This window comes from Stenella coeruleoalba (assembly GCF_951394435.1).
Source record: "Stenella coeruleoalba genome assembly, contig: scaffold_57, whole genome shotgun sequence".
Lineage (NCBI taxonomy): Eukaryota > Metazoa > Chordata > Mammalia > Artiodactyla > Delphinidae > Stenella > Stenella coeruleoalba.
The window spans coordinates 1,018,582-1,040,016 of record NW_027646459.1 but is presented as its reverse complement, the minus strand read 5'-3'; the positions used below and the strand labels follow the sequence as shown (position 1 = coordinate 1,040,016).

Here is a 21,435-nt window from a genome sequence, read left to right as displayed (position 1 = left end):
CAAAGCAACAGAGCCTAGGGCACTTCCACTTATGGTCCTATAGCTTAGGGAAATTAAAATCAAAAAGACACAGCCACCCCAAAGTTTGGGACGCCTCCGTTTACAAGAACCTCGTTTACCGTACAAGTTCAATATCACAGAAAGTGAAAAATGGATAAAGAACTTGTGGTACTTACGTACAATGCAGTATTACTCGGCAATGAAATCTATGTCATCAGGCCCGTAGCAGCATAATGAGTGGATTCAGGTACGATGATTCTAACTGAAATAAGTCACACAGAAAAAGAAACATCATAAGATATCACTAATACACGGAATGTAAACTTGGCTACACAGGAACTGCATTCCAAAACAGAACAGGGTCTCAAATTTAGAAAACCAACTTATGCTTGCTTAAGGGTAAAGGTGAGTTGGGGTGCTGCATAAAACCAGAGATCGAAATGAGCACAGATAAAGTTCCTTAAGCCAAATATGGAATAGACAAGAGCTACTCCTTGCTCAACGAAATGGACTCAACACCCCATATTAAACGTCTAAGAATGTACCTGACTAGTAAGTATCTTAAAACCTATGGATTGCTATGTCTCCGAAAGAGAATCAAGCGTGTGTACAGGGGCATAAACGCAGCAGTGATAGGATAGGAGAGAGTCGGTGAGGAAATGAAGACCCTTTTAAGTCATATTGCATGGTACCCATTACACGGGTCTCAACTCTCCAGCTTTAAGGTATTCTTCCTTCAGCTAAAACATGCATGTGGAACCCAGAGTATGATCAAGCATGTGATCGGGAGACGTGTTCTAATATGTCTCAGTTTTCGTACCCTGGTACTCGGGTGCAACATTCCAGACGCTTTACTTACACTCTCCCGACTTGGAGAGTCAGTCCCTTTAACCTCCTGTTTGGCCCAGTTTGCAAATTCTGCGGAAGATGAACAGGAATAGCGAGAACCAATGAGAGACTAGCTGGAGGTGTCTGGACGGGCAAATTTAACTCTCACTTCCCACCAGGAAGAGGAAATAACCAAAGGCTAAGCATGCCGTGCCGGAACCAGATTAGAGCCTGAAGCCATCCTGCGGTGTTGCGGCCAGCTCAAAAGAAAGCGAGTTGAAGAAAGGAGCTCAGGGGCACTGTAATTCACAAACCTGCAGAGTTATAAATGACAGCTATCGTCCAAAAATATACTGAAGTAAGGCTGCCAAGAGGACTTGAAAGCGGGGCAGAATTGCAGGAAACCGATTTCAGGAGGTAGACTGGAATTGCATTGAAAGCATAGGAAAAGAGGCAGAACGTCCACAATGATGCACTTGGCCGAAAAGGGCGTATGCGTTTTTTCCTGAATATATTCAGGAAAAAACGCATACGCCCTTTTTGGCCAACCAAGCAAGCTTGCAAAGGAAATCTGCACTACAATGAAGTCTCACATCCCCCCAGTCAAAAGGGCCATCTGAAAAAAGTGTAAAATCCAGAAAGGCAGGACAGGCCATGGAGAACTGGGAGCCGTGTTATGCTGATGGGCGGGATGTAAATTGCCAACAGACACTCGGGAGAAGTGTATGGTGTTTCCTGAAACATCTAAAAAACAAAGCAACAGAGCCTAGGGCACTTCCACTTACGGTCCTATAGCTTAGGGAAATTCAATTCAATAAGACACAGCCACCCCAAAGTTGGGGACGCCTCTGTTTACAAGAACCTCGTTTACAGTACAAGTTCAACATCGCAGAAAGTGAAAAATGGATAAAGAAGTTGTGGTATTTACTTACAAAGCAATATCACTCAGCAATGAAATCTATGTCATCAGGCCCTTAGCAGCACAATGAGTGGATTCAGGTACGATGATTCTAACTGAAATAAGTAACACAGAAAAACAAACATCATAAGATATCAGTAATACACAGAATGTAAACTTGGCTACACAGGAACTGAATTACAAAACAGAACAGGGTCTCAAATTTAGAAAACCAACTTATGCTTGCTTAAGGGAAAAGGTGAGTTTGGGTGCTGCATAAAACCAGAGATTGAAATGAGCACAGATAAAGTTCCTTAAGCCAAATATGGAATAGACAAGAGCTACTCCTTGCTCGATGAAATGGACTCAACACCGCATATTAAACGCCTACGAATGTACCTGACTAGTAATTATCTTAAAACCTATGGATTGCTATGTCTCCGAAAGGGAATCAAGCATGTGTACAGGGACATAAACGCAGCATTGATAGGATTGGAGAGGTTCGGTGAGCAAATGAAGACCCTTTGAAGTCATATTGCATGGTACCCATTCCACGGGTTTCAACTACCCAGGTTTAAGGTATTCTTCCTTCAGCTAAAACATGCATGTGGAACCTAGAGTATGATCAACCATGTGATCGGGAGACGTGTTCAAATATGTCTCAGTTTTCGTACCTGGTACTCGGGTGCAACATCCCAGACGCTTTACTAACACTCTCCCGACTTGGAGAGTCAGACCCTTTAACCTCCTGTTTGGCCCAGTTTGCAATTTCTGCGGAAGATGAACAGGAATAGAGAGAACCAATGACAGACTAGCTGGAGGTGTCTGGACGGGCAAATTTAACTCTCATTTCCCACCAGGAAGAGGAATTAACCAAAGGCTCAGCGTGCCGTGCCGGAACCAGATTAGGGCCTGAAGCCATCCTGCAGTGTTGCGGCCAGGTCACAAGAAAGCGTGTTGAAGAAAGGAGCTCAGGGGCACTGTAATTCACAAACCTGCAGTGTTATAAATGACAGCTATCTTACAAAAATATACTGAAGTAAGGCTGCCAAGAGGACTTGAAAGCGGGGCAGAATTGCAGGAAACCGATTTCAGGAGATAGACTGGAATTGCATTGAAAGCATAGGAAAAGAGGCAGAACGTCCACAATGATGCACTTGGCCAAAAAGGGCGTATGCGTTTTTTCCAGAATATATTCAGGAAAAAACGCATACACTCTTTTTGGCCAACCAAGCAAACTTGCAAAGGAAATCTGCACTACAATGAAGTCTCACTTCCCCCCGGTCAAAAGGGCCATCTGAAAAAAGTGTAAAATCTAGAAAGGCAGGACGGACCATGGAGAACTGGGAGCCTTGTTATGCTGATGGGCGGGATGTAAATTGCCAACAGAAACTCGGGAGAAGTGTATGGTGTTTCCTGAAACATCTAAAAAACAAAGCAACAGAGCCTAGGGCACTTCCACTTATTGTCCTATAGCTTAGGGAAATGAAAATCAAAAAGACACCGCCACCCAAAAGTTTGGGACGCCTCTGTTTACAAGAACCTCTTTTACCATACAAGTTCAATATCACAGAAAGTGAAAAATGGTTAAAGAACTTGTGATACTTACGTACAATGCAGTATCACTCAGCAATGAAATCTATGTCATCAGGCCCGTAGCAGCATAATGAGTGGATTCAGGTACGATGATTCTAACTGAAATAAGTCACACAGAAAAAGAAACATCATAAGATATCACTAATACACGGAATGTAAACTTGGCTACACAGGAACTGAATTCCAAAACAGAACAGGGTCTCAAATTTAGAAAACCAACTTCTGCTTGCTTAAGGGGAAAGGTGAGTTGGGGTGCTGCATAAAACCAAAGATTGAAATAAGCACAGATGAAGTTCCTTAAGCCAAATATGGAATAGACAAGAGCTACTCCTTGCTCAACGAAATGGACTCAACACCCCATATTAAACGCCTAAGAGTGTACCTGACTAGTAAGTATCTTAAAACCTATGGATTGCTATGTCTCCAAAAGAGAATCAAGCATGTGTACAGGGGCATAAACGCAGCAGTGATAGGATTGGAGCTGCTCGGTGAGCAAATGCAGACCCTTTGAAGTCATATGGCATGGTACCCATTCCATGGGTCTCCACTCTCCAGGTTTAAGGTATTCTTCCTTCAGCTAAAACATGCATGTGGAACCCAGAGTATGATCAACCGTGTGAACGGGAGATGTGTTCAAATATGTCTCAGTTTTCCTCCCCTGGTACTCGGGTGCAACATTCCAGACGCTTTACTAACACTCTCCCCACTTGGAGAGTCAGCGCCTTTAACCTTCTGTTTGGCCCAGTTTGCAATTTCTGCGGAAGATGAACAGGAATAGGGAGAACCAATGAGAGACTAGCTGGAGGTGTCTGGACGGGCCAATTTAACTCTCATTTCCCACCAGGAAGAGGAAATAACCAAAGGCTCAGCGTGCCGTGCCGGAACCAGATTAGGGCCTGAAGCCATCCTGCGGTGTTGCGGCCAGCTCCAAAGAAAGCGAGTTGAAGAAAGGAGCTCGGGGCACTGTAATTCACAAACCTGCAGTGTTATAAATGACAGCTATCGTCCAAAAATATACTGAAGTAAGGCTGCCAAGAGGACTTGAAAGCGGGGCAGAATTGCAGGAAACCGATTTCAGGAGATAGACAGGAATTGCATTGAAAGCATAGTTGAAGAGGCAGAACGTCCACAATGATGCACTTGGACAAAAAGGACGTATGCGTTTTTTCCTGAATATATTCAGGAAAAAACGCATACGCACTTTTCGGCCAACCAAGCAAGCTTGCAAAGGAAATCTGCACTACAATGAAGTCTCACTTCCCCCCAGTCAAAAGGGCCATCTGAAAAAAGTGTAAAATCCAGAAAGGCAGGACAGGCCATGGAGAACTGGGAGCCTTGTTATGCTGATGGGCGGGATGTAAATTGTCAAAAGACACTTGGGAGAAGTGAATGGTGTTTCCTGAAACATCTAAAAAACAAAGCAACAGAGCCTAGGGCACTTCCACTTATGGTCCTATAGCTTAGGGAAATTAAAATCAAAAAGACACAGCCACCCCAAAGTTTGGGACGCCTCTGTTTACAAGAACCTCGTTTACAGTACAAGTTCAACATCGCAGAAAATGAAAAATGGATAAAGAAGTTGTGGTATTTACTTACAAAGCAATATCACTCAGCAATGAAATCTATGTCATCAGGCCCTTAGCAGCACAATGAGTGGATTCAGGTATGATGATTCTAACTGAAATAAGTCACACAGAAAAAGAAACATCATAAGATATCAGTAATACACGGAATGTAAACTTGGCTACACAGGAACTGAATTACAGAACAGACAGGGTCTCAAATTTAGAAAACCAACTTATGCTTGCTTAAGGGTAAATGTGAGTTGGGGTGCTGCATAAAACCAGAAATTGAAATGAGCACACATAAAGTTCCTTAAGCCAAATATGGAATAGACAAGAGCTACTCCTTGCTCAACGAAATGGACTCAACACCGCATATTAAACGTCTAAGAATGTACCTGACTAGTAAGTATCTTAAAACCTATGGATTGCTATGTCTCCGAAAGAGAATCAAGCATGTGTACAGGGGCATAAACGCAGCAGTGATAGGATTGGAGAGGTTCGGTGAGCAAATGAAGACCCTTTGAAGTCATATTGCATGGTACCCATTCCACGGGTTTCAACTACCCAGGTTTAAGGTATTCTTCCTTCAGCTAAAACATGCATGTGGAACCCAGAGTATGATCAACCATGTGATCGGGAGATATGTTCAAATATGTCTCAGTTTTCGTACCCTGGTACTCGGGTGCAACATTCCAGACGCTTTACTAACACTCTCCCGACTTGGAGAGTCAGTCCCTTTAACCTCCTGTTTGGCCCAGTTTGCAATTTCTGCAGAAGATGAACAGGAATAGGGAGAACCAATGAGAGACTAGCTGGCGGTGTCTGGATGGGCAAATTTAACTCTCATTTCCCACCAGGAAGAGGAATTAACCAAAGGCTCAGCGTACCGTGCCGGAACCAGATTAGGGCCTGAAGCCATCCTGCGGTGTTGCGGCCAGGTCACAAGAAAGCGAGTGGAAGAAAGGAGCTCAGGGGCACTGTAATTCACAAACCTGCAGAGTTATAAATGACAGCTATCGTCCAAAAATATACTGAAGTAAGGCTGCCAAGAGGACTTGAAAGCGGGGCAGAATTGCAGGAAACCGATTTCAGGAGGTAGACTGGAATTGCATTGAAAGCATAGGAAAAGAGGCAGAACGTCCACAATGATGCACTTGGCCAAAAATGGCGTATGTGTTTTTTCCTGAATATATTCAGGAAAAAACGCATACGCCCTTTTTGGCCAACCAAGCAAACTTGCAAAGGAAATCTGCACTACAATGAAGTCTCACTTCCCCCCGGTCAAAAGGGCCATCTGAAAAAAGTGTAAAATCCAGAAAGGCAGGACAGGCCATGGAGAACTGGGAGCCTTGTTATGCTGATGGGCGGGATGTAAATTGCCAACAGACACTCGGGAGAAGTGTATGGTGTTTCCTGAAACATCTAAAAAACAAAGCAAAGAGCCTAGGGCACTTCCACTTATGGTCCTATAGCTTAGGGAAATTAAAATCAAACAGACACAGCCACCCCAAAGTTTGGGACGCCTCTGTTTACAAGACACCTCGTTTACCGTACAAGTTCAATATCACAGAAAGTGAAAAATGGATAAAGAACTTGTGGTACTTACGTACAATGCAGTATCACTCAGCAATGAAATCTATGTCATCAGGCCCGTAGCATCATAATGAGTGGATTCAGGTACGATGATTCTAACTGAAATAAGTCACACAGAAAAGGAAACATCATAAGGTATCACTAATACACGAAATGTAAACTTGGCTACACAGGAACTGAATTCCAAAACAGAACAGGGTCTCAAATTTAGAAAACCAACTTATGCTTGCTTAAGGGGAAAGGTGAGTTGGGGTACTGCATAAAACCAGAGACTGAAATGAGCAAAGATAAAGTTCCTTAAGCCAAATATGGAATAGACAAGAGCTACTCCTTGCTCAACGAAATGGACTCAACACCGCATATTAAACGCCTAAGAATGTACCTGACTAGTAAGTATCTTAAAACCTATGGAATGCTATGTCTCCAAAAGAGAATCAAGCGTGTGTACAGGGACGGAAACGCAGCAGTGATACGATTGGAGAGGTTCGGTGAGCAAATGAAGACCCTTTGAAGTCATATTGCATGGTACCCATTCCACGGGTCTCAACTCTCCAGCTTTAAGGTATTCTTCCTTCAGCTAAAACATGCATGTGGAACCCAGAGTATGATCAACCGTGTGAACGGGAGACGTGTTCAAATATGTCTCAGTTTTCCTCCCCTGGTACTCGGGTGCAACATTCCAGACGCTTTACTAACACTCTCCCCACTTGGAGAGTCAGCGCCTTTAACCTCCTGTTTGGCCCAGTTTGCAATTTCTGCGGAAGATGAACAGGAATAGGGAGAACCAATGAGAGACTAGTTGGAGGTGTCTGGACGGGCAAATTTAACTCTCATTTCCCACTAGGAAGAGGAAATAACCAAAGGCTCAGCGTGCCGTGCCGGAACCAGATTAGGGCCTGAAGCCATCCTGCGGTGTTGATGCCAGCTGAAAAGAAAGCGAGTTGAAGAAGGGAGCTCAAGGGCACTGTAATTCACAAACCTGCAGAGTTATAAATGACAGCTATCGTCCAAAAATAGACTGAAGTAAGGCTGCCAAGAGGACTTGAAAGCGGGGCAGAATTGCAGGAAACCGATTTCAGGAGGTAGACTGGAATTGCATTGAAAGCATAGGAAAAGAGGCAGAACGTCCACAATGATGCACTTGGCCAAAAAGGGCATATGCGTTTTTTCCTGAATATATTCAGGAAGAAATGCATGTGCCCTTTTTGGCCAACCAAGCAAGCTTGCAAAGGAAATCTGCACTACAATGAAGTCTCACTTCTCCCCGGTCAAAAGGGCCATCTGAAAAAAGTGTAAAATCCAGAAAGGCAGGACAGGCCATGGAGAACTGGGAGCCTTGTTATGCTGATGGGCGGGATGTAAATTGCCAACAGACACTCGGGAGAAGTGTATGGTGTTTCCTGAAACATCTAAAAAACAAAGCAACAGAGCCTAGGGCACTTCCACTTATGGTCCTATAGATTAGAGAAATTAAAATCAAAAAGACACAGCCACCCCAAAGTTTGGGACGCCTCTGTTTACAAGAACCTCGTTTACAGTACAAGTTCAACATCGCAGAAAGTGAAAAATGGATAAAGAAGTTGTGGTATTTACTTACAAAGCAATATCACTCAGCAATGAAATCTATGTCATCAGGCCCTTAGCAGCACAATGAGTGGATTCAGGTATGATGATTCTAACTGAAATAAGTCACACAGAAAAAGAAACATCATAAGATATCAGTAATACACGGAATATAAACTTGGCTACACAGGAACTGAATTACAGAACAAAACAGTGTCTCAAATTTAGAAAACCAACTTATGTTTGCTTAAGGGTAAAAGTCAATTGGGGTGCTGCATAAAACCAGAGATTGAAATGAGCACAGATAAAGTTCCTTAAGCCAAATATGGAATAGACAAGAGCTACTCCTTGCTCAACGAAATGGACTCAACACCCCATATTAAACGCCTAAGAATGTACCTGACTAGTAAGTATCTTAAAACCGATGGATTGCTATGTCTCTGAAAGAGAATCAAGCATGTGTACAGGGGCATAAACGCAGCAGTGATAGGACTGGAGAGGTTCGGTGAGCAAATGAAGACCCCTTGAAGGCATATTGCGTGGTACCCATTCCACGGGTTTCAACTACCCAGGTTTAAGGTATTCTTCCTTCAGCTAAAACATGCATGTGGAACCTAGAGTATCATCAACCATGTAATCGGGAGACGTGTTCAAATATGTCTCAGTTTTCGTACCCTGGTACTCGGGTGCAACATTCCAGACGCTTTACTAACACTCTCCCGACTTGGAGAGTCTGTCCCTTTAACCTCCTGTTTGGCCCAGTTTGCAATTTCTGCAGAAGATGAACAGGAATAGCGAGAACCAATGAGAGAGTACCTGGAGGTGTCTGGACGGGCAAATTTAACTCTCATTTCCCACCAGGAAGAGGAAATAACCAAAGGCTCAGCGTGCCATGCCAGAACCAGATTTGGGCCTGAAGCCATCCTGTGGTGTTGCGGCCAGGTCACAAGAAAGCGAGTTGAAGAAAGGAGCTCAGGGGCACTGTAATTCACAAACCTGCAGAGTTATAAATGACAGCTATCGTCCAAAAATAGACTGAAGTAAGGCTGCCAAGCGGACTTGAAAGCGGGGCAGAATTGCAGGAAACCGATTTCAGGAGGTAGACTGGAATTGCATTGAAAGCATAGGAAAAGAGGCAGAGCGTCCACAATGATGCACTTGGCCAAAAAGGGCGTATGCGTTTTTTCCTGAATATATCAGGGAAAAACGCATACGCCCTTTTTGGCCAACCAAGCAAACTTGCAAAGGAAATCCGCACTACAATGAAGTCTCACTTCCCCCCGGTCAAAAGGGCCATCTGAAAAAAGTGTAAAATCCAGAAAGGCAGGACAGGCCATGGAGAACTGGGAGCCTTGTTATGCTGATGGGCGGGATGTAAATTGCCAACAGACACTCGGGAGAAGTGTATGGTGTTTCCTGAAACATCTAAAAAACAAAGCAACAGAGCCTAGGGCACTTTAACTTAAGGTCCTATAGCATAGGGAAATTAAAATCAAAAAGACACAGCCACCCCAAAGTTTGGAACGGCTCTGTTTACAAGAACCTCGTATACAGTACAAGTTCAACATCGCAGAAAGTGAAAAATGGATAAAGAAGTTGTGGTATTTACTTACAAAGCAATATCACTCAGCAATGAAATCTATGTCATCAGGCCCGTAGCAGCACAATGAGTGGATTCAGGTATGATGATTCTAACTGAAATAAGTCACACAGAAAAAGAAACATCATAAGATATCAGTAATACACGGAATGTAAACTTGGCTACACAGGAACTGCATTCCAAAACAGAACAGGGTCTCAAATATAGAAAACCAACTTATGTTTGCTTAAGGGTAAAGGTGAGTTGGCGTGCTGCATAAAACCAGAGATTGAAATGAGCACAGATAAAGTTCCTTAAGCCAAATATGGAATAGACAAGAGCTACTCCTTGCTGAATGAAATGGACTCAACACCGCATATTAAACGCCTAAGAATTTACCTGACTAGTAAGTATCTTAAAACCTATGGATTGCTATGTCTCCGAAAGAGAATCAAGCTTGTGTACAGGGGCATAAACGCAGCAGTGATAGGATTGGAGAGGTTCGGTGAGCAAATGAAGACCCTTTGAACTCATATTGCGTGGTACCCATTTCACGGGTTTCAACTACCCAGGTTTAAGGTATTCTTCCTTCAGCTAAAACATGCATGTGGAACCTAGAGTATGATCAACCATGTGATTGGGAGATGTGTTCAAATATGTCTCAGTTTTCGTACCTTGGTACTCGGGTGCAACATGCCAAACACTTTACTGACACTCTCCCGACTTGGAGAGTCAGTCCCTTTAACCTCCTGTTTGGCCCAGTTTGCAATTTCTGCGGAAGATGAACAGGAATAGCGAGAACCAATGAGAGACTAGCTGGAGGTGTCTGGACGGGCAAATTTAACTCTCATTTCCCACCAGGAAGAGGAAATAACCAAAGGCTCAGCGTGCCGTGCCGGAACCAGATTAGGGCCTGGAGCCATCCTGCGTTGTTGCGGCCAGGTCACAAGAAAGCGAGTTGAAGAAAGGAGCTCAGGGACACTGTAATTCACAAACCTGCAGAGTTATAAATGACAGCTATCGTCCAAGAATATACTGAAGTAAGGCTGCCAAGAGGACTTGAAAGCGGGGCAGAATTGCAGGAAACCGATTTCAGAAGGTAGACTGGAATTGCATTGAGAGCATAGGAAAAGAGGCAGAATGTCCACAATGATGCACTTGGCCAAAAAGGGCGTATGCGTTTTTTCCTGAATATATTCAGGAAAAAACGCATACGCCCTTTTTGGCCAACCAAGCAAGCTTGCAAAGGAAATCTGCACTACAATGAAGTCTCACTTCCCCCCGGTCAAAAGGGCCATCTGAAAAAAGTGTAAAATCCAGAAAGGCAGGAAAGGCCATGGAGAACTGGGAGCCTTGTTATGCTGATGGGTGGGATGTAAATTGCCAACAAACACTGGGGAGAAGTGTATGGTGTTTACTGAAACATCTATACAACAAAGCAACAGAGCCTAGGGCACTTCCACTTATGGTCCTATAGCTTAGGGAATTTAAAATCAAAAAGACACAGCCACCTCAAAGTTTGGAACGGCTCTGTTTACAAGAACCTCGTTTACCATACAAGTTCAATATCACAGAAAGTGAAAAATGGATAAAGAACTTGTGGTACTTACGTACAATGCAGTATCACTCAGCAATGAAATCTATGTCATTAGGCCCGTAGCAGTATAATGAATGGATTCAGGTACGATGATTCTAACTGAAATAAGTCACACAAAAAAAGAAACATCATAAGATATCACTAATACACGGAATGTAAACTTGGCTACACAGGAACTGAATTACAGAACAGAACAGGGTCTCAAATTTAGAAAACCAACTTATGCTTGCTTAAGGGGAAAGGTGAGTTGGGGTGCTGCATAAAACCAGAGATCGAAATGAGCACAGATAAAGTTCCTTAAGCCAAATATGGAATAGACAAGAGCTACTCCTTGCTCAACGAAATGGACTCAACACTGCATATTAAACGTCTAAGAATGTACCTGACTAGTAAGTATCTTAAAACCTATGGAATGCTATGTCTCCGAAAGAGAATCAAGCATGTGTACAGGGGCATAAACGCAGCAGTGATAGGATTGGAGAGGTTCGGTGAGCAAATGAAGACCCTTTGAAGTAATATTGCATGGTACCCGTTCCACGGGTTTCAACTACCCAGGTTTAAGGTATTCTTCCTTCAGCTAAAACATGCGTGTGGAACCTAGAGTATGATCAACCATGTGATCGGGAGACGTGTTCAAATATGTCTCAGTTTTCGTACGCTGGTACACGGGTGCAACATTCCAGACGCTTTACTAACACTCTCCCGACTTGGAGAGTCAGTCCCTTTAACCTCCTGTTTGGCCCGGTTTGCAATTTCTGCGGAAGATGAAAAGGAATAGCGAGAACCAATGAGAGACTAGCTGGAGGTGTCTGGACGGGCAAATTTAACTCTCATTTCCCACCAGGAAGAGGAATTAACCAAAGGCTCAGCGTGCCGTGCCGGAACCATATTAGGGCCTGAAGCCATCCTGCGGTGTTCTGGCCAGCTCAAAAGAAAGCGAGTTGAAGAAAGGAGCTCAGGGGCACTGTAATTCACAAACCTGCAGAGTTATAAATGACAGCTATCGTCCAAAAATATACTGAAATAAGGCTGCCAAGAGGACTTGAAAGCGGGGCAGAATTGCAGGAAACCGATTTCAGGAGGTAGACTGGAATTGCATTGAAAGCATAGGAAAAGAGGCAGAACGTCCACAATGATGCACTTGGCCAAAAAGGGCGTATGTGTCTTTTCCTGAATATATTCAGGAAAAAACGCATACGCCCTTTTTGGCCAACCAAGCAAGCTTGCAAAGGAAATCTGCACTACAATGAAGTCTCACTTCCGCCCGGTCAAAAGGGCCATCTGAAAAAAGTGTAAAATCCAGAAAGGCAGGACAGGCCATGGAGAACTGGGAGCCTTGTTATGCTGATGGGCGGGATGTAAATTGCCAACAGACACTCGGGAGAAGTGTATGGTGTTTCCTGAAACATCTAAAAAACAAAGCAACAGAGCCTAGGGCACTACCACTTATGGTCCTATAGCTTAGGGAAATTAAAATCAAAAAGACACAGCCACCCCAAAGTTTGGGACACCTCTGTTTACAAGAACCGCGTTTACAGTACAAGTTCAATATCACAGAAAGTGAAAAATGGATAAAGAACTTGTGCTACTTACGTACAATGCAGTATCACTCAGCAAAGAAATCTATGTCATCAGACCTGTAGCAGCATAATGAGTGGATTCAGGTACGATGATTCTAACTGAAATAAGTCACACAGAAAAAGCAACATCATAAGATATCAGTAATACACGGAATGTAAACTTGGCTACACAGAAACTGAATTCCAAAACAGAACAGGGTCTCAAATTTAGAAAACCAAATTATGCTTGCTTAAGGGGAAAGGTGAGTTGGGGTGCTGCATAAAACCAGAGATTGAAATGAGCACAGATAAAGTTCCTTAAGCCAAATATGGAATAGACAAGAGCTACTCCTTGCTCAACGAAATGGACTCAACACCCCATATTAAACGCCTACGAATGTACCTGACTAGTAAGTATCTTAAAACCTATGGATTGCTATGTCTCCAAAAGAGAATCAAGCGTGTGTACAGGGGCATAAACGCAGCAGTGATAGGATTGGAGAGGTTCGGTGAGCAAATTAAGACCCTTTGAAGTCATATTACATGGTACCCATTACACGGGACTCAACTCTCCAGGTTTAAGGTATTCTTCCTTCAGCTAAAACATGCATGTGGAACCCAGAGTATGATCAACCATGTGAACGGGAGACGTGTTCAAATATGTCTCTTTTTTCCTCCCCTGGTACTCGGGTGCAACATTCCAGACGCTTTACTAACACTCTCCCCACTTGGAGAGTCAGCGCCTTTAACCTCCTGTTTGGCCCAGTTTGCAATTTCTGCGGAAGATGAACAGGAATAGGGAGAACCAATGAGAGACTAGCTGGAGGTGTCTAGACGGGCAAATTTAACTCTCATTTCCCACCAGGAAGAGGAAATAACCAAAGGCTCAGCGTGCCGTGCCGGAACCAGATTAGGGCCAGAAGCCATCCTGCGGTGTTGCGGCCAGCTCACAAGAAAGCGAGTTGAAGAAAGGAGCTCAGGGGCACTGTAATTCACAAACCTGCAGAGTTATAAATGACAGCTATCGTCCAAAAATAGACTGAAGTAAGGCTGCCAAGAGGACTTGAAAGCGGGGCAGAATTGCAGGAAACCGATTTCAGGAGGTAGACTGCAATTGCATTGAAAGCATAGGAAAAGAGGCAGAACGTCCACAATGATGCACTTGGCCAAAAAGGGCGTATGCGTTTTTTCCTGAATATATTCAGGAAAAAACGCATACGCCCTTTTTGGCCAACCAAGCAAGCTCGCAAAGGAAATCTGCACTACAATGAAGTCTCACTTCCCCCCGGTCAAAAGGGCCATCTGAAAAAAGTGTAAAATCCAGAAAGGCAGGACAGGCCATGGAGAACTGGGAGCCTTGTTATGCTGATGGGCGGGATGTAAATTGCCAACAGACACTCGGGAGAAGTGTATGGTGTTTCCTGAAACATCTAAAAAACAAAGCAACAGAGCCTAGGGCACTTCCACTTATGGTCCTATAGCTTAGGGAATTTAAAATCAAAAAGACACAGCCACCCCAAAGTTTGGAACGGCTCTGTTTACAAGAACCTCGCTTACAGTACTAGTTCAATATCACAGAAAGTGAAAAATGGATAAAGAACTTGTGGTACTTACGTACAATGCAGTATCACTCAACAATGAAATCTATATCATCAGGCCCGTAGCAGCATAATGAGTGGATTCAGGTATGATGATTCTAACTGAAATAAGTCACCCAGAAAAAGAAACATCATAAGATATCACTAATACACGGAATGTAAACATGGCTACACAGGAACTGAATTCCAAAACAGAACAGGGTCTCAAATTTAGAAAACCAACTTATGCTTGCTTAAGGGGAAAGGTGAGTTGGGGTGCTGCATAAAACCAAAGATTGAAATAAGCACAGATGAAGTTCCTTAAGCCAAATATGGAATAGACAAGAGCTACTCCTTGCTCAACGAAATGGACTCAACACCCCATATAAAACGCCTAAGAATGTACCTGACTAGTAAGTATCTTAAAACCTATGGATTGCTATGTCTCCAAAAGAGAATCAAGCGTGTGTACAGGGGCTAAACGCAGCAGTGATAGGATTGGAGAGGTTCGGTGAGCAAATGAAGACCCTTTGAAGTCATATTGCATGGTACCCATTCCACGAGTTTCAACTACCAAGTTTTAAGGTATTCTTCCTTCAGCTAAAACATGCATGTGGAACCTAGAGTATGATCAACCATGTGATCGGGAGACGTGTTCAAATATGTCTCAGTTTTCGTACGCTGGTACTCGGATGCAACATTCCAGACGCTTTACTAACAATCTCCCCACTTGGAGAGTCAGCGCCTTTAACCTCCTGTTTGGCCCCGTTTGCAATTTCTGCGGAAGATGAACAGGAATAGCGAGAACCAATGAGAGACTAGCTGGAGGTGTCTGGACGGGCAAATTTAACTCTCATTTCCCACCAGGAAGAGGAATTAACCAAAGGCTCAGCGTGCCGTGCCGGAACGAGATTAGGACCTGAAGCCATCCTGCGGTGTTGCGGCCAGCTCACAAGAAAGTGAGTTGAAGAAAGGAGCTCAGGGGCACTGTAATTCACAAACCTGCAGAGTTATAAATGACAGCTATCGTCCAAAAATATACTGAAGTAAGGCTGCCAAGAAGACTTGAATGCGGGTCAGAATTGCAGGAAACCGATTTCAGGAGGTAGACTGGAATTGCATTGAAAGCATAGGAAAAGAGGCAGAACGTCCACAATGATGCACTTGGCCAAAAAGGGCGTATGCGTTTTTTCCTGAATATATTCAGGAAAAAACGCATACGCCCTTTTTGGCCAACCAAGCAAGCTTGCAAAGGAAATCTGCACTACAATGAAGTCTCACTTCCCCCTGGTCAAAAGGGTCATCTGAAAAAAGTGTAAAATCCAGAAAGGTAGGACAGGCCATGGACAACTGGGAGCCTTGTTATGCTGATGGGCGGGATGTAAATTGCCAACAGACACTCGGGAGAAGTGTATGGTGTTTCCTGAAACATCTAAAAAACAAAACAACAGAGCTTAGGGCACTTCCACTTATGGTCCTATAGCTTAGGGAAATTAAAATCAAAAAGACACAGCCACCCCAAAGTTTGGGACGCCTCTGTTGACAAGAACCTCGTTTACAGTACAAGTTCAACATCACAGAAAGTGAAAAATGGATAAAGAAGTTGTGGTATTTACTTACAAAGCAATATCACTCAGCAATGAAATCTATGTCATCAGGCCCTTAGCAGCACAATGAGTGGATTCAGGTATGATGATTCTAACTGAAATAAGTCACACAGAAAAAGAAACATCATAAGATATCAGTAATACATGGAATGTAAACTTGGCTACACAGGAACTAAAATACAGAACAGAAGAGGGTCTGAAATTTAGAAAACCAACTTATGCTTGCTTAAGGGGAAAGGTGAGTTGGGGTGCTGCATAAAACCAGAGATTGAAATGAGCACAGATAAAGTTCCTTAAGCCTAATATGGAATAGACAAGAGCAACTCCTTGCTCAACGAAATGGACTCAACACCGCATATTAAACGCCTAAGAATGTACCTGACTAGTAAGTATCTTAAAACCTATGGATTGCTATGTCTCCGAAAGAGAATCAAGCATGTGTACAGGGGCATAAACGCAGCAGTGATAGGATTGGAGAGGTTCGGTGAGCAAATTAAGACCCTTTGAAGTCATATTACATGGTACCCATTACACGGGACTCAACTCTCCAGGTTTAAGGTATTCTTCCTTCAGCTAAAACATGCATGTGGAACCCAGAGTATGATCAACCATGTGAACGGGAGACGTGTTCGAATATGTCTCTTTTTTCCTCCCCTGGTACTCGGGTGCAACATTCCAGACGCTTTACTAACACTCTCCCCACTTGGAGAGTCAGCGCCTTTAACCTCCTGTTTGGCCCAGTTTGCAATTTCTGCGGAAGATGAACAGGAATAGGGAGAACCAATGAGAGACTAGCTGGAGGTGTCTAGACGGGCAAATTTAACTCTCATTTCCCACCAGGAAGAGGAAATAACCAAAGGCTCAGCGTGCCGTGCCGGAACCAGATTAGGGCCAGAAGCCATCCTGCGGTGTTGCGGCCAGCTCACAAGAAAGCGAGTTGAAGAAAGGAGCTCAGGGGCACTGTAATTCACAAACCTGCAGAGTTATAAATGACAGCTATCGTCCAAAAATAGACTGAAGTAAGGCTGCCAAGAGGACTTGAAAGCGGGGCAGAATTGCAGGAAACCGATTTCAGGAGGTAGACTGCAATTGCATTGAAAGCATAGGAAAAGAGGCAGAACGTCCACAATGATGCACTTGGCCAAAAAGGGCGTATGCGTTTTTTCCTGAATATATTCAGGAAAAAACGCATACGCCCTTTTTGGCCAACCAAGCAAGCTCGCAAAGGAAATCTGCACTACAATGAAGTCTCACTTCCCCCCGGTCAAAAGGGCCATCTGAAAAAAGTGTAAAATCCAGAAAGGCAGGACAGGCCATGGAGAACTGGGAGCCTTGTTATGCTGATGGGCGGGATGTAAATTGCCAACAGACACTCGGGAGAAGTGTATGGTGTTTCCTGAAACATCTAAAAAACAAAGCAACAGAGCCTAGGGCACTTCCACTTATGGTCCTATAGCTTAGGGAATTTAAAATCAAAAAGACACAGCCACCCCAAAGTTTGGAACGGCTCTGTTTACAAGAACCTCGCTTACAGTACTAGTTCAATATCACAGAAAGTGAAAAATGGATAAAGAACTTGTGGTACTTACGTACAATGCAGTATCACTCAACAATGAAATCTATATCATCAGGCCCGTAGCAGCATAATGAGTGGATTCAGGTATGATGATTCTAACTGAAATAAGTCACCCAGAAAAAGAAACATCATAAGATATCACTAATACACGGAATGTAAACATGGCTACACAGGAACTGAATTCCAAAACAGAACAGGGTCTCAAATTTAGAAAACCAACTTATGCTTGCTTAAGGGGAAAGGTGAGTTGGGGTGCTGCATAAAACCAAAGATTGAAATAAGCACAGATGAAGTTCCTTAAGCCAAATATGGAATAGACAAGAGCTACTCCTTGCTCAACGAAATGGACTCAACACCCCATATAAAACGCCTAAGAATGTACCTGACTAGTAAGTATCTTAAAACCTATGGATTGCTATGTCTCCAAAAGAGAATCAAGCGTGTGTACAGGGGCTAAACGCAGCAGTGATAGGATTGGAGAGGTTCGGTGAGCAAATGAAGACCCTTTGAAGTCATATTGCATGGTACCCATTCCACGAGTTTCAACTACCAAGTTTTAAGGTATTCTTCCTTCAGCTAAAACATGCATGTGGAACCTAGAGTATGATCAACCATGTGATCGGGAGACGTGTTCAAATATGTCTCAGTTTTCGTACGCTGGTACTCGGATGCAACATTCCAGACGCTTTACTAACAATCTCCCCACTTGGAGAGTCAGCGCCTTTAACCTCCTGTTTGGCCCCGTTTGCAATTTCTGCGGAAGATGAACAGGAATAGCGAGAACCAATGAGAGACTAGCTGGAGGTGTCTGGACGGGCAAATTTAACTCTCATTTCCCACCAGGAAGAGGAATTAACCAAAGGCTCAGCGTGCCGTGCCGGAACGAGATTAGGACCTGAAGCCATCCTGCGGTGTTGCGGCCAGCTCACAAGAAAGCGAGTTGAAGAAAGGAGCTCAGGGGCACTGTAATTCACAAACCTGCAGAGTTATAAATGACAGCTATCGTCCAAAAATATACTGAAGTAAGGCTGCCAAGAAGACTTGAATGCGGGTCAGAATTGCAGGAAACCGATTTCAGGAGGTAGACTGGAATTGCATTGAAAGCATAGGAAAAGAGGCAGAACGTCCACAATGATGCACTTGGCCAAAAAGGGCGTATGCGTTTTTTCCTGAATATATTCAGGAAAAAACGCATACGCCCTTTTTGGCCAACCAAGCAAGCTTGCAAAGGAAATCTGCACTACAATGAAGTCTCACTTCCCCCTGGTCAAAAGGGTCATCTGAAAAAAGTGTAAAATCCAGAAAGGTAGGACAGGCCATGGACAACTGGGAGCCTTGTTATGCTGATGGGCGGGATGTAAATTGCCAACAGACACTCGGGAGAAGTGTATGGTGTTTCCTGAAACATCTAAAAAACAAAACAACAGAGCTTAGGGCACTTCCACTTATGGTCCTATAGCTTAGGGAAATTAAAATCAAAAAGACACAGCCACCCCAAAGTTTGGGACGCCTCTGTTGACAAGAACCTCGTTTACAGTACAAGTTCAACATCACAGAAAGTGAAAAATGGATAAAGAAGTTGTGGTATTTACTTACAAAGCAATATCACTCAGCAATGAAATCTATGTCATCAGGCCCTTAGCAGCACAATGAGTGGATTCAGGTATGATGATTCTAACTGAAATAAGTCACACAGAAAAAGAAACATCATAAGATATCAGTAATACATGGAATGTAAACTTGGCTACACAGGAACTAAAATACAGAACAGAAGAGGGTCTGAAATTTAGAAAACCAACTTATGCTTGCTTAAGGGGAAAGGTGAGTTGGGGTGCTGCATAAAACCAGAGATTGAAATGAGCACAGATAAAGTTCCTTAAGCCTAATATGGAATAGACAAGAGCAACTCCTTGCTCAACGAAATGGACTCAACACCGCATATTAAACGCCTAAGAATGTACCTGACTAGTAAGTATCTTAAAACCTATGGATTGCTATGTCTCCGAAAGAGAATCAAGCATGTGTACAGGGGCATAAACGCAGCAGTGATAGGATTGGAGAGGTTCGGTGAGCAAATGAAGACCCTTTGAAGTCATATTGCATGGTACCCATTCCACGGGTTTCAACTACCCAGGTTTAAGGTATTCTTCCTTCAGCTAAAACATGCATGTGGAACCTAGAGTATGATCAACCTTGTGATCGGGAGACGTGTTCAAATATGTCTCAGTTTTCGTACCCTGGTACTCGGGTGCAACATTCCAGAAGCTTTACTAACACTCTCCCCACTTGGAGAGTCAGCGCCTTTAACCTCCTGTTTGGCCCAGTTTGCAATTTCTGCGGAAGATGAACAAGAATAGTGAGAACCAATGAGAGACTAGCTGGAGGTGTCTGGACGGGCAAATTTAACTCTCATTTCCCACCAGGAAGAGGAAATAACCAAAGGCTCAGCGTGCCGTGCCAGAACCAGATAAGGGCCTGAAGCCATCCTGCGGTGTTGCGGCCAGCTCACAAGAAAGCGAGTTGAAGAAAGGAGCTCAGGGGCACTGTAATTCACAAACCTGCAGAGTTATAAATGACAGCTATCGTCCAAAAATATACTGAAGTAAGGCTGCCAAGAGGACTTGAAAGCGGGGCAGAATTGCAGGAAACTGATTTCAGGAGGTAGACTGGAATTGCATTGAAAGCATAGGAAAAGAGGCAGAACGTCCACAATGATGCACTTGGCCAAAAAGGGCGTATGCGTTTTTTCCTGAATATATTCAGGAAAAAACGCATACGCCCTTTTTGGCCAACCAAGCAAGCTTGCAAAGGAAATCTGCACTACAATGAAGTCTCACTTCCCCCCGGTCAAAAGGGCCATCTGAAAAAAGTGTAAAATCCAGAAAGGCAGGACAGGCCATGGAGAACTGGGAGCCTTGTTATGCTAATGGGCAGGATGTAAATTGCCAACAGACACTCGGGAGAAGTGTATGGTGTTTCCTGAAACATCTAAAAAACAAAGCAACAGAGCCTAGGGCACTTCTACTTATAGTCCTATAGCTTAGGGAAATTAAAATCAAAAAGACACAGCCACGCCAAAGTTTGGGACGCCTCTGTTTACAAGAACCTCGTTTACCGTACAAGTTCAATATCACAGAAAGTGAAAAATGGATAAAGAACTTGTGGTACTTACGTACAATGCAGTATCACTCAGCAATGAAATCTATGTCATCAGGCCCGTAGCAGCATAATGAGTGGATTAAGGTACGATGATTCTAACTGAAATAAGTCACACAGAAAAAGAAACATCATAAGGTATCACTAAAACACGGAATGTAAACTTGGCTACACAGGAACTGAATTCCAAAACAGAACAGGCTCTCAAATTTAGAAGACCAACTTATGCTTGCTTAAGGGGAAAGGTGAGTTGGGGTGCTGCATAAAACCAGAGATTGAAATGAGCACTTATAAAGTTCCTTAAGCCAAATATGGAATAGACAAGAGCTACTCCTTGCTCAACGAAATGGACTCAACACCGCATATTAAACGCCTAAGAATGTACCTGACTAGTAAGTATCTTAAAACCTATGGATTGCTATGTCTCCAAAAGAGAATCAAGCGTGTGTACAGGGGCATAAACGCAGCAGTGATAGGATTGGAGAGGTTTGGTGAGCAAATGAAGACCCTTTGAAGTCATATTGCATGGTACCCATTACACGGGTCTCAACTCTCCAGGTTTAAGGTATTCTTCCTTCAGGTAAAACATGCATGTGGAACCCAGAGTATGATCAACCATGTGATCGGGAGACGTGTTCAAATATGTCTCAGTTTTCCTCCCCTGGTACTCGGGTGCAACATTCCAGACGCTTTACTAATACTCTCCCCACTTGGAGAGTCAGCGCCTTTAACCTCCTGTTT

General features: G+C 43.6%; 1 long non-coding RNA gene across 3 annotated transcripts in view; it reads right to left on the bottom strand.

Annotated features, from left to right (window-relative positions):
* LOC307181096 overlaps positions 1-21,435 on the bottom strand; it is a 993,591-nt gene that overhangs the window by 6,140 nt on the left and 966,016 nt on the right. For 2 of the 3 annotated variants that reach the window (XR_013825893.1, XR_013825894.1), the window contains exons 2-3: positions 11,233-11,318; positions 177-262 (exon numbers count right to left, since the gene is read on the bottom strand). This is a non-coding gene — a long non-coding RNA (uncharacterized lncRNA). The remainder of the gene's footprint in view (positions 1-176; positions 263-11,232; positions 11,319-21,435) is intronic. The other variant, XR_013825895.1, reaches the window with a different exon arrangement.